We start from the raw sequence: 14,124 nt of genomic DNA, 5'->3' as shown, positions 1-14,124 counted from the left end.
ATTGTCTTGTTTCTTCATCTGGTTTGCCACCAAAAGAGTTGTGAGGTATTTTTCTGTGTGTTCTCGCATTTAACACTGAGTATATGCCAAGAAGGTGTTTCTCTTCAATTATAATAAAGTGTGTTCAAATTGACTGTTAGTTCTTTCCAGTCAACCACAGGACACCACAGTCAGCCTTCTTTTATGATTCTTAAACTAAGTATCAGTGATGATTAAATTATGTTCTGTTCTGTGCAAAACTTGTTTCCTCTTTCATTCATCCCCCCCCCCCCCCCCCCCCCCCCCCCAGTACATGTTACATGTTCACCTACTGTTTTTCCTTCTCTTCATTTTCCTACTGTCAAATTCCACTCCCCCGTCAGAATTAAATTTTCATCTCCTTTAACTCTTTAACTGTCTGAATAATTTCTTTTACCTCATCATATATTTGCTCAATCTCTTCATCATCTGCAGAGCTAGTTGGCTTGTAAACTTGTACTACTGTGGCAGACATGAGGTTTCACAACTTTCTTGGCTGTGACAATGTGTTCACTATGCTGTTCATAGTAGCTTACTCATATTCCTATTTTATTATTCATTATCAAACCCACTCCCACATTACCCCTATTTGACTTTGTATTTATAACCCTTTGTATTTATAACCTGACCAAAAGTCCTGTTCCTCCTGCCACTAAACTTCACTAATCCCCACTATATCTAATTTCACCCTATCCATTTCCCTTTTTAAATTTTCTAACCTACCTGCCAGATTAAGAGATCTAACATTCCACACTCTGATCTGTTTCTCATGATGACACCGCCCTTCTGAGTACTCCCTGCCCAGAGATCCGAATGAGGGATTATTTTACCTCTGGAATATTTTACCCAAGAGGATGCCATCATCATTTAACCAAACAGCAGAGGTGCAAGACCTCAGGAAAAATTACAGTTGTAGTTTCCTCTTGCTTTTAGCCATTCACAGTACCAGCACAGTAAGACCATTTTGGTTGATGTCACAAAGCTGGATCAATCATCCAGATTGTTGCCCCTGCAACTATTGAAAAGGCTGCTGCCTCTCTTCAGGAACCACACATTTGTCTGCCTTCTGAACAGATACCCCTCTGTTGTGGATGAACCTACAGTATGGCTATCTGTACCACTGAGGCACACAAGCCACTCTACCAACAGCAACGTCCAGCTAGTATAATTGATTTTGTAATGTCCACATTCAGTTGTTTCTCACTATCAAGTAACCCCCCTAATGATTGTATTACATTGCAAACATTTCTTTCTGCAGCAGTTGCATCTTCTTTTGAGTTTTCAACTAAAATTTCTTTGTTAATGGGAAAGCTTCTGTCAACTGCAGCATTTCCATGAAACATGTATAACAGCCTCTGCACGAATTTGATGAGGCCATGGTTCAGACGTTGCAAAAATTCATCCAGTTTATCCCTCTTGGGATTGAATTGTTTCAGTTGTTTTTCAAAATATTCACAAAATTTGAAGTATTCTCTCTCCACTGTGTCAGCTGTTGCTGGAGTCATACATTTTTTGACACAAATTCTTCTAATGCAACTGCCACTTGAGAATTTCTCAAAAAGGAGCTATGCATAACTTCAGGTTATAAGCATGAACCACCTTTAACTATCTTTCATTTCAAAGGACTCTTCCCAGCAATTTTAAGACACAGACTTTGCAAAATACCTGTGTACTCATTTCTGAAAATAAAAGTATCCTTTCCACTTAGTTCTTGCTAGTGACACCAAATCCAGTACAGACATAATGACCTGTTTTATGATACATGCTCCAGTACCATCAGTAGCAAGTAAGTTGCTCAAATATGTCACCATTTCCATAACCAAGAAGTAGTTCTATACATTAAACTGAACAAATGTTTTTATACTTATTCATTATGAATATTTTAGAAACTGTGACCACTGACTGAATGTAAATATATATTATTGTAACCAGTCACATTTTTGGATAGTTATTTTTTATTCCATGAACTGGTTTTTGAACCTTTTCAGGTTCATCTTCAGATGGTTTTCTGGAAGTTACATCACTATTTATAGCATAATGCTGGGTGCTGGCTCTGTGACAAAGATGGAACATGTTTTAATGTATCACCATGAGTATTATTTATCTGTTGATATGGATCCAAAATTTTAGTTTTGTACTTAGTGTGACAATATGGGCGGCTTTTTTCTGTTTGTGTTCATCTGTCTGCTTCCATTTTGATGGCCAGTTGGTACATCACTTCACACACTTTTACACAATCTGCAATCTGCACACATTTACACTGTGATAGTGAATCTTTGCCAGCAGCCAGCATGTGCTATAGAACTGTTGCTTGTTACAAAGATCTTGCAATGAGATGTAGCTTTTTGTATGATTATGAACCTTATATTTAAATTTAAAACAATAACAAAACCTTAAATGGATTGCTGACTTATTTATGTTCTTACATTAATGTGACCTGGAATATTTAAAAGAAAGCAGATTCTGTTTGTTTCAGCTAGAAGTAATTATGTATAAAATACTGATTTATTTTAACAGTGGAGGGCTTCACCATTCAGAAATACAGTACAGGTTTTATTCTGTGGTAGGATATTTACATTGACACCAGTGTAGTTAGGATATAAAGAGAGGGATAGGGAGGCTATGGGAGGGGGGGGGGGGAGTTTAGAGGATGTAGGTTGGGAGACAGTGTAGGGTTTGTTGATTGATTACTCATTTTGAACTAGTAAGTCTTCAAAGTTCTGAAGGAAAAATTTGTTTCTCAGTTCAGTTTGGTGGTCGTTGACTAAGAAGTCAGCTGCTGTATTTGTGTTGATAAAGATTTCAGTTTCTTCAAGAAGGTCAAGTATCATACCTTTGTTGGCAAAATGGAGTATTTGGAGGTTTCGTTTTATGTTGTTTGCAGAATGATTGTGAGGCAAAGCTGGATTTGTTCGGGTTGTTAAGACAGTGTGCATCCATTTGTTATTTAAATTTGTAATGAAGCTTCTACCAGTTTGTCCAATGTAGAAGCTTGGACTTGAGTTGCAAATGAGCTTGTATACACCTGACTTTTTATACTGTTGTGTAGTGGTTTTGGGCTGTGTATGATTTTATTTTGTATTTTTTTGTTGGTGAAGAAGCTTATTTTTATGTTGTATGTCTTCAATAATTTTATAAAAATGGGAAGAGAGATTCATTTGACTGATACTCAGTTAAAAACTCCTTAAGTTCAATTGATAATGATAAAAAGCTCAACTTTTGCACAAAGGAATTTGTCTTCTAAATGAAACTTAATTTTTTCAAAGTTTCAGGTGGTCTTTTATGTACTTCAGCAACATAATTCTTCAAATGTGGAATAAGTTCAAGTGCTCTCTTTGTGTCTTCAATATCTCCAACCCATCTTATAGAACAAAATGTGAGAGGAAACTTGGAAAACCCAGTGATATTTGAGAAGATTGCCCTTCTTCAAGAAAAATCCTTCATAAAGTACCAGTTAACCATAAAAAATTCATGAACATTCCAACCACTTTTATTATGAGCAGTTTTCAAAGCTTCGTTCGCTATATGAAGTGAGAAAGTACCACAATGAAACATCTGTGGATGATTACCTTCGTCTCTCATTTATAAATGCTTGCAAATCTTGCAACATCTTCAAGTTCAGATTTGGTCCATCCATTGAAATTTGAATTACATTTTTAGGTGACTGTAAATCAGAAGATGTGACACAATTCAAAAACAAAGATGTTAAATACTTTGTAGATACAAATTGATTTTATTCATCCCAGAAATGCACCACCAAATCCACCTGTCCCTTTTGGACAACTTTATTTAAACTCTTGTCATATGAGACAAACGAATCCAACTCCCCTAACTTTGTTCGCTGGGATATTCTGGAAATGAGGGCAAAGTGCATAAGTAATTATATATATATCACATATTATCCTTGCGTAATTGGATTATTTTGGCAATTACATTGTCGGAAAACATAATTTGGAATGTGTTGTGTTTCCAGAACTTCTTACTGAAGAATGAGTCATTACTTTATTCATAGCCCATATAATTTCAGGTTTTTTTTATCTTATCAGTAACTAAAAAGTGCTTCCGTCAGTCTGTTTTGGAACTCTCTTCAACTGAAGTTCTAGAGGTTGTAGCAGGAGCAAGTGATGGTAATTTGTTACTGGCACTCAAATTCTGCTCAGAAGAAATTTGTGACTTTGTTGGCACTGCTTATACTACAGTGAAAAACATCTTGTTTGTTGCCTTGAAACTAATGAATGAACAAAGGCTGAATGCCTCTTTCCTCTTACATGAGTTTTTACACATGAAATGTCACTGGCACTAATGTACTTCAAAGTTATTACTTTCTACTTGCCGAAGCCACATTTGAGTCATTATGTTGTGGTCATTTGACATTGAAACTGCACTTTCCAGGCATCCTGAAAAATTTATGAATCTAGTACTTCAGGTTTCAGTATCTGAGACTAAAAATAAGGCCATTAGCAACAGGTTTATAAATGAATACATAGAAACCTGTTAATTACACTGCATTTAGATTATCAGTGTGCAGTTAGGGTAGGGGGTGGGGGAACCGAGGTTCAATCTTTTACCACTTAAGCATAGAACAATGACCATGACCACAAATTCTGTTTTAATTGAGAGAGGTAAGCTTTTCTCTGGAATAAGTAAATCTGACTCTCCAGAATGACTCTCTTCATGTTGCATTCTTAGTGGGTGCATAACTTAAGTATGAGATTTCCTTTTTCATCTTCAAGCTAAGGTGTTCTATCTCAAACCCCCTTATACCAAGCAAGCACATGCAAATGCTTCTTTATACATCACAACTGCACAACCAGTCTTGTTGTCAAAACATATTAGTCCTGAAAATTCTATTGAAAGTCATACCCTTTAATGAAATTGTTTGCTTGGTGTCAGGTGCTGGTCTTCCAAGCATTTTAATTTCCATTTAATATTATTATGCTACTTGTAATGTGTAACAAACTGATATCTCTTGTGGCATGGGAAAAAAAAACCCACACACAACCAGCAATCAGCAGCAGTCAAAAGGTTTTGGTAAATGTTTTGGCTAGTGAAAAATCAATTTTACTCTGGTCATCCTTAACATCAGTAAGATGAGGTTAAAATTACAATACTTTTATATTACTTATTAAAAACATTAAAGGAATTGCCTTTCCAAAAAAAGATGCTGATTAAAAAGATTTAAACATAAGTGGAAGTGGACAGTATTAAAGAAATAGCCTTCAGCAACACATGAGATGGCAGCTCTATCATTATTGGAGCTACAATTTATATGACATTTCCACTATGTGCATACACAATATATAGCTCAACAAAGCTACACCTCCAAATTTCTCCATCTGCACCTACCCCTCAAGCTCACAAACCATGGCAGCAGAGAGTTTGCTAATATGGCTTGCACAGATGGACACAGATAATGGAGACTTTTAAGAGTTCTGGTGAATCTTCATACTATATATAACTTTTCATTAAATGGGCTGCTGAATATAAAATTTTTGGGGGTAGTGCTAACTTGCTACTTGTTCTAGAACTGCACCTGACAGATACAAAAACCAAAAATCATGACTACCCACTCAGTTTCATTACATTTTCATTACTTTCGTGACCAACTGCATATTTCATTACTTTTCCATTACTTTCATGTCTTGTAGACACCCTGCATAAGGTAAACTGTTCAAAATCATCACTGATTTGCTGCTGTGTGAAAATGTTCTCCATTATTGCAAATCAAATTTCTGGTTGGTTGGGCGCAGATGGCGGGACCTGTTTTTGCAAACATGACATGGAAGGATTGCAAGAGCTGACAAGACGAAAGTCTGTTGTACTCAAAAGCAATACCACCATGGGTGAAAGAACTGGGAGCACATTCATGTTGGACTTAATGTTACATGACTCTGCTGAATGGCTGCAGAAAGCAGTGTTCTGCGGTTGTGTAACATTCCAATGGTACAACCAGTCCAGTGGATACCATCATGTTTTAGGTCAGATCAGTGTGAGTTGTGGAATCCAGTGGTTGAAGCACAGAGGATGGGTATTCTAGAACCTATATCTTATTTTTAATGTCCTTGATGGTGCCATCAGTGGCACTGTAGTCATGATGGCATGTATCTATGTGAATCGTAGCAGATAACCTATCCATGAGAATACAATTTCTTCTTAGGGGTCACCACTTATGTAGAAAAAATATTGTCTGCATATAATATGCATATATGGACTAACAGTGTAATAAATTCCACTTTATTGTACACAGCCACAAAATACATGAGCAGAAAAGTGAATACAACAGAACAGAAAGCAACAAAGAACGTGAGAAAATCAAAACACATTGCAGTCGTCATGTATCAGTTAGTCGATCATATCCTCCCACAGCTCTATAGGTGACATGGGCATTCTTCCCTTCAATGAGGATCAGATTCTGAGAGCAGAGCTTGATTGCTTTCGTCACTGTCCCCCAAATTTTGTGGAACACAAACTGTGCAATTTATAGGCAAAATATTTGCAGTAAAAATAATTTATACATAGGCAAGTGTGTGTCCTAACAGAGGACAGAGGGAAGATGAGGTTACAGGTCAGTCTGCAATTTCTGAACAGTTAGGAGCAAATGTAGAAATACAAACTTACAGTGAAGGCAGGGTGGTTGTTTGAATCAGTGCCAAACACTGTCACAGGGCACCTACAAAAGGTGAGGGTTTTGGCACTCCACAGGATGCTCACAACAGGAGACTCAAGGAACTCAGTGGTCTGATTATTTATTTGCAGTCAGACTGACTACTACATTGAAGGTCAATTCCAAAAATTAGAAAAAGCAAAGGATGCAACTGATGCACAACAAGAGTCATTGTCTGAGTCTGTGGGGTGAGAGCTAACAGAAATAGCAGTCACTAGCAGCATGTAAAGTATGTACTTTGAGAGCAGCACTCCAAATGAGAAAAACAGGCTTATCAGAGTTTACAATGCATCCAATTAACTGTGAAATAAGTGTAACACAATTAGGACGTGTGTTAAAATAATGACAGTGTCTGTCCAACATATACCATTTTATTCTACAAAAACTGTGAAAGTGTGGTTAGGTTTTTACTGCTCACAGATGATCAACAGTAAACCATTGTAGCAGTATGTTGGTGTTTGGCTGCAAATTATTAATGAGGGTTATCTAAAGTTAAACAATAGTGCACTGGCCATATAACTGTGTATTATAGGGAGGGGGGGATGAACAGTGAAAGTAAAGAACTGTAAAACACAACTGTGTAACTGTCGGCTAAATCATTTGTAGTAGTCAGTGTTAAAATCCCACCCTCCATTTTTCAGCCAGTATCACAACAAAAAAATAAAGCAGATGAATGTCACACTCTTGCTAAGGAGCAGCTACCAATTGGTGTAGAAAAATCAACAACTGCTATGGAACACCTGCCAGTGATAATAAAATGAAATGTAGAGGGTGGGATGTGTTTACTGCAGCGAAGCCTGTGCACGAACACTCTGTATGCATTTGACAGTTCGTGCAGTACCGTTTTTGATTAAGGTTGTTGTAGAACCGATTAGTGCAACATCCGTGTGGTAAAGCAACACATCTGCAAGGTATCATTTCAGTGTTTATGCTCATGAATGAGCATCTCAATTGCTCGAAGCCAGTCAAACTGCCGGCTACTTTGGCCACCATGATAGGTGTATCTGAAAGAATCATCTTGTGATTAAAAAAGGCCACTGAAGGTGGAAATGCTATGCAAAAGCATGATGGTAGTCATAGACAGACCACCACATCACAAGAGGATTGATACACAGCCCTAGTGGCAAAAAGTAACTGACACCTCACTCCGATGCAAATTGTAGACCTTGCAACTGCTACCTGTGCACAAGAGTCTGCCAGAACCATTTTGTGGTGATTAAATCAGGCTGGTTTGTGTGGTGAGAAGCCTGTTAAATGCAGCCCATTTAACCACATCATGTCAGGAAAGAGTTCATTGGTGTAGGGAGCATGTTGCTTGGGTTCAGCAGCTGTGCTCCAAGTGATGATCTCTGACAAATCCCACTTCACTGTGGTAAGTGATTTTGACCACCAGTTAGTGTGCAGAGAGAGGGAAACATGTTGCACACTACAAAATGTTCATGAACATTGTCAGTATGGCCTAAGCATTATACACAGTGGCCAAACATAGCTGCATGTCTTTGGGTGAGGTACCATTACAGCAAAAAGGTATTGCAGAGAGATTATTCTGGATCATGTCCATCTGTTTAGGGGTGTGGTAGGACCTGACTTTCTGTTTATGGGTGTAATGCCTATCCACACAGGCTGGTTGAGGTATTGCACACACAGGAAAGTGGAGATATTGAATGTGTGAAATGACCTGCACACTCACCAGACTTAAAACCTATGGAGCATGCCTGGGATGCTCTTGACAGACTTGTTTCTCAATTAACACCACTTCCCCAAACTGTGAAAAAACTGAAAAATGCCTTGAGAGAAAAGTGGGACAACATCCCCTGAGTACTCCTCAACAACTCAGTAGCCAGTGTGAATAACAGGTGCAAAACATATATTAATGACCACAGAAGACATATTCCTTACTGAGAGGCCAATATCAATGTTTATGTTGGGTGTCTGACATGTGTAAAACTTGAAAATTATTTATGTCTGTTATCCTGCTTTCCTATGTGGTGAAATGTACACAATTTTTCATTATAATAATATCAGCCCATCTCTATTATGTACATACTGTGTTTCATGTCATCCATTGTTGCCTATAATTATTCCTGTCCATTGATGTATCTGCTCCTTAACACTTGTCAAGCAGTGTATATTACATTTCCTAAAAACAAAGTTAAATAGCTGAATAGAACCTATTTCTCCAGTATAAAGAAAAAATACATCATGACCAGTGGCATATCTACTTCAATGAAAACATAGTAAAATGCATTAAAGTGGAAGTACTCACATTTGATGCCCCTTTCCCCTTATTCACCCTCACATTTTTCACTTACGCCACATCTTTGTTACCCACGTAAAAGTGACACATGAGAGAATCCTAAAGTATACATGTAATCAGCATAGTTACCACATGACATATTCATAAATTAATGACAAAAAAATGTAGTATACTACCAAAAATGAGTATATACAACTTATTTACAACAACAAGATTGTACCTATCATGGAAAAATGTAGTTTAGGTACTTAGTTTGGGCTTTTTTCAAATTATTCCTTCCATCAATTTATTGATTGATTGATTCATTGATCCATTATCATCTACAGCTGCACAATGTGCTAGAGATATTTGGATTTTTATGTTAATATTAACAGTTTTACATACAATATAATATAACATATAATATAATATAATAACACACATTAACATATCAATTAATGATGAATACTTAAATAAATGTTGTTACGCTATATACAGAGAGATAAAATACAAACGTTCTTCTGAATGAGACTACATTGGGTTAACATAGAAAAATTTAGTTTTGTAGGAATTCATTTACTGTGTAAAAGCAGTCCCAATTATGACTTCAATTTAGATTTGAAGTGACCAATGTTTTGTATGTGTTTAATGGTATCTAGTAAGGCATTATTGTTATAACCTTTAATCACCAATAATTGCGTGGATATTCAAACACACTCACTTAGAAACAATAGCTCGTTAAATGATAACAACTCAGTATCTCTTATTCGACTGCCGTGCCGTGACGGGCGGCCGGTGCCGTTCGTAGCTAGGTGGCGCTCCCGCACTCAGCCGAGTTGCGGAGTGCCTCTATCGCCGTTTGCGCGTACTGTCGTGGCGGCACTGTAAATGTTGTGGCACTGTCACAACACTTTTCCCCCCTTCAAAAAAAAAACACTCACTTCCTTGGAGACATGGACAGCGCGGAGATATCCATGGCCTCTTGTGAGGCCCCGAGAAGATCCCGCGTAGAGACACTAGAGTATGGTCGAAAATGTCCAGGACAGAAGCTCGTGCATGGAACGTGCCTCCTGGACGAGATGATGGGTGAACACTCCGGAGCAGCATCCATAGGTGTCGTGGACCTGGGGGTGTGCTCCAGCGAGATGGGTCCCGGAGAAGGTGGCATCGCGACTGGGACTGGTTCCGGCATACTCGGAAGCGGTAGCGATGTCGGCTGCAGCAACACGTACGGTAGAGCGGCAGCAGCGACAGGACTGGCGTCTCGGGCTGGTGGAGGCGAAGGAAGGGGCGGTGGCACCGGCGTGGCCACCACTCATGGGCGCATCTGGTCGTAATGGCGAACAACCATGCCATCGGCCGTACGTATTTCACAAAGCCGGCGGCCGCGAAGAGCCTTGACCACCCCTGGAATCCATTTAGGGCGAGATCCATACCCTCGTGCCCACACGTCGGCACCCACCGAGTATTTTCCCACACTAGGGGACACAGCACAAGGCCTGACAGGGTGAAGCAAGTGCAGTAGAGTGCGCAGTTGGCAGCCATGCAAGAGTTCAGCAGGGCTGTGATCACCCAGAGGCGTGAAGCGATAAGAACTCAGAAATTGCAGCAGAGCATCATCTGTGGAAAAATCACTAAGGAATTTTTTCATCTGGCTTTTGAAAGTGAGGACAAGGTGCTCGACCTCCCCATTCGATTGCGGATGGAAGGGCGGTGCTGTAACATGATGAATCCCTTGTCCAGTACAAAAATCACAGAAGGCCTGCGAAGAGAACTGAGGGCCATTGTGGATGGAAGACCTTCTAGCGCAAAGATTTTGGATAAAGTCAGCATCGTCGCCGCAGTGGTGGGCGACAGACATCGAACAACAAATGGAAACTTCGAGAAGGCGTCAATCAACAGTAGCCAATAAGTACCGAGGAAGGGGCCGGCAAAGTCAGCGTGCACCCGTTCCCATGGCTGCGCCGGATAAGGCCATGGAGAGGGCATTGTACGAGGTGCAGCCAGTTGTGGAGCACACTGACCACACGCAGCAACCATGTGGGCGATGTCCGAATCAATACCGGGCCAATAAACATGCCTGCGGGCCAGGGACTTTGTCCGAGAAATACCCCAATGGCCTTCGTGCAACAGTTTGAGAACATCTTTGCGAAGAGAGGCTGGCACCACGACCCGTGGAGATGCGCCATCCGTGGCCAGAAGAACAACACCATCACGAACAGACAGACGAAGGCACAAGGCATGGTAGTTGCGAAGGGGATCCGATGCCCGGCCCCTGGTCCTATCCTGCCAACCCCGTTGAACAAAACCAATCACCTGATGCAGGACCGGGTCCCGCGTAGTAGCCGATGCGACCTGCGAAAACCAGGTCGGGGCCCATTGGCAATCGCGACAATGCGTCAGCGTTGGCGTTCTGGGCCGTGGGGCGATAGTGAATCTCATAGTGAAAACGAGACAAGTATAAGGCCCAATGTTGCAGGTGGTGAGCTGCCTTATCCGGAAGCGACGCCAACGGGCTGAACAGAGAGACCAGCAGCTTGTGGTCGGTGATGAGGTGAAACGTAGAACCATACAAGAAAACGCTGAACTTTTTTAGAGCATAAATGATAGCGAGCGCCTCCTTTACAATTTGCGAGTAATGCCGTTGCGCATCGTTGAGGGTCTTGGAAGCATAGGCGATGGGTCGTTTTTGCGTAACAGCTGATGCAGAGGATGAGCTACCGCCACCGCGGATGGAATGAATTTGTGATAATAAGCAATCTTGCCTAGAAACGCCTGAAGTTCTTTGACCGTAGACGGCCAGGGTAGAGCGTTAATGGCCGCAATGTGCTGACGTAGAGGACGTATACCCTCACGGGACAAGTGGAAACCAAGATACTCAATGGAGGGTAGGAAGAACTGTGACTTGTCCAGATTGCACCTCAACCCAGCCAAATGCAAAACCCGAAACAGGGAACGCAAATTGCGAAGGTGCTCCTCAGTGGAGGCCCCCGTGACAACAATGTCATCCAGATAGTTTATGCAGCCGGGAACGGAAGCCGTGAGCTGTTCCAAAAACCGCTGAAAAAATGGTAACCGCTGGTACTGATACAACCCACAAGGAGTGTTGATGACGAGAAATTCCTTGGAAGAAACATCCAACGGCAACTGATGATACGCCTCCGATAAGTCAAGTTTGGAAAAGAATTGGCCCCCAGAGAGCTTGGTAAATAACTCCTCAGGACGGGGAAGAGGATAAGTGTCAATGAGGCTCTGAGCGTTGACAGTGGCTTTAAAATCACCACACAATCGCAGACTCCCATTTGGTTTAGAAACCACCACGATTGGCGAAGCCCATTCACTAGAGTTAACAGGAAGGAGAATCCCTGAAGCTGTTAACCTGTCTATCTCAGCCTTGACAGATGCACGCAATGCCACCGAAATAGGGCGTGCCCGGAAAAACTTAGGGCGAGCAGTAGGTTTAAGAGTAATGTGGGCTTCAAAATTCTTGGCATGACCCAGACCAGCATAGAACACAGACGAAAATTCAGAACACAATCCATCCAGCAGTTGATACGGAATATCCTCAGATATGAGGTGCACATCATCATCAATGGAGAACCCGAACAACTGGAAGTATCATAACCGAACAGGTTTCAGTGCCCGCATGATCCACCACATAAAATGTGAGGGGCCTAACAACAGACTTGTAGGCAGTGGAAGCATCAAACTGACCAATGATAGGAATTTTCTGTTTATTATACGTTCTCAGATTCCGCGTAACTGGAGACAAGGGAGGGGAGCCCAACTCCAAATACGTGTGAGAATTAATGAGAGTTACAACAGAGCCAGTGTCCACTTGCATTCGAATGTCTTTATCCAGAACATGAACAGTAACAAACAACTTATTTGTTTGAGAAAGCACACAGTTAACATCCATGTCTGATGCCTCGTCCTCGTCGACAGGAACTTTAGGGGACTGACACACAGAAGCAATGTGGCCTTTTTTCCTACAGGAATTACACGTGGCCCAACTTTTTGGGCACGCGGCCCTGTCATGCTGTACGAGATAATGTGGACAAGAAGGAAGTGTGGAACGAACCTGCTTCTGTGGTTGCTGTTTTCGCTGCGAGCGTTGCGGCCCAACGCGATGTTGTTTACGCGAGTGAACCACCGTCACATCTTCGTTCTCCTGTGAAACAGGCAAATTGTCCGTGTCGAAAGTTGACTGTACAGTGCCTACATCACACCACGTGTCTATTTGCGCACCAGCAGTGTGAGACACTTCAAAGGATTGAGCGATGCTTAGAACTTCCGACAACGACGGGTTTGGCAGTTGTAGGGCACGTTGCCGAACTTCTTTATCAGGAGCAAGCCGTAGAATAGCATCCCTAACCATTGAATCAGCATAAGACTCATGATGAGTGTCCATGACAAACTGACATTTCCTACTCAGACCGTGTAGTTCCGCCGCCAAAGCCTAGTAAGATTGATGGGGCTGTTTACGACACCAGTAGAACGCCACGCGGGCGGCAACGACGTGGGTGTTTTTTCGGTAATAGTTAGACAATGAGTCACATTTTTTGGAAGGACAGAGAGGCAGGTTCCCGCAGAGGGGCTAACTAAGATAGCAGCTGATAGATCCGTGGGGAAATCCAAGATAGAAATAATGACTTACACATAGGAGCATCGACAACGCCGAAAGCCAAGAAGTGTTGCCACAAACGCTTCTCATAATCCTCCCAGTCTTCAGCGGCCTCGTCGTAAGGAGGGAATGGAGGCAGAGAAGAGGAAGACAGACGATGAGTAAGCGACCTCGACAACGCCTGAATAGCAGCTGTCAGCTGTGTTTGTTGTTCAATGAGCGCTTGCATAAGCTGTTCCATGTCTGCCCTGTCACGAACACACAAATCCACAACGCAGTGAAAATATCCGACCTCGTCGCCAAAAAGTATTATAACCTTTAATCACCAATAATTGCGTGGATATTCAAACACACTCACTTAGAAACAATAGCTCGTTACATGAAAACAACTCAGTATCTCTTATTCGACTACCATGCCGTGACGTGCGGCCGGCGCCATTTGTAGCTAGGTGGCGCTCCTGCGCTCAGCCGAGTTGCGGAGCGCCTCTATCGCCGTTTGCGCGTACTGTCGTGGCGGCACTGTAAATGTTGTGGCACTGTCACAACAATTATATAGTTTGATACTAGGATGGATAAGGCCAT

This window comes from Schistocerca nitens, chromosome 7, assembly GCF_023898315.1.
Source record: "Schistocerca nitens isolate TAMUIC-IGC-003100 chromosome 7, iqSchNite1.1, whole genome shotgun sequence".
NCBI classification, from domain to species: Eukaryota; Metazoa; Arthropoda; class Insecta; order Orthoptera; family Acrididae; genus Schistocerca; species Schistocerca nitens.
This window is presented reverse-complemented; position numbering follows the sequence as displayed.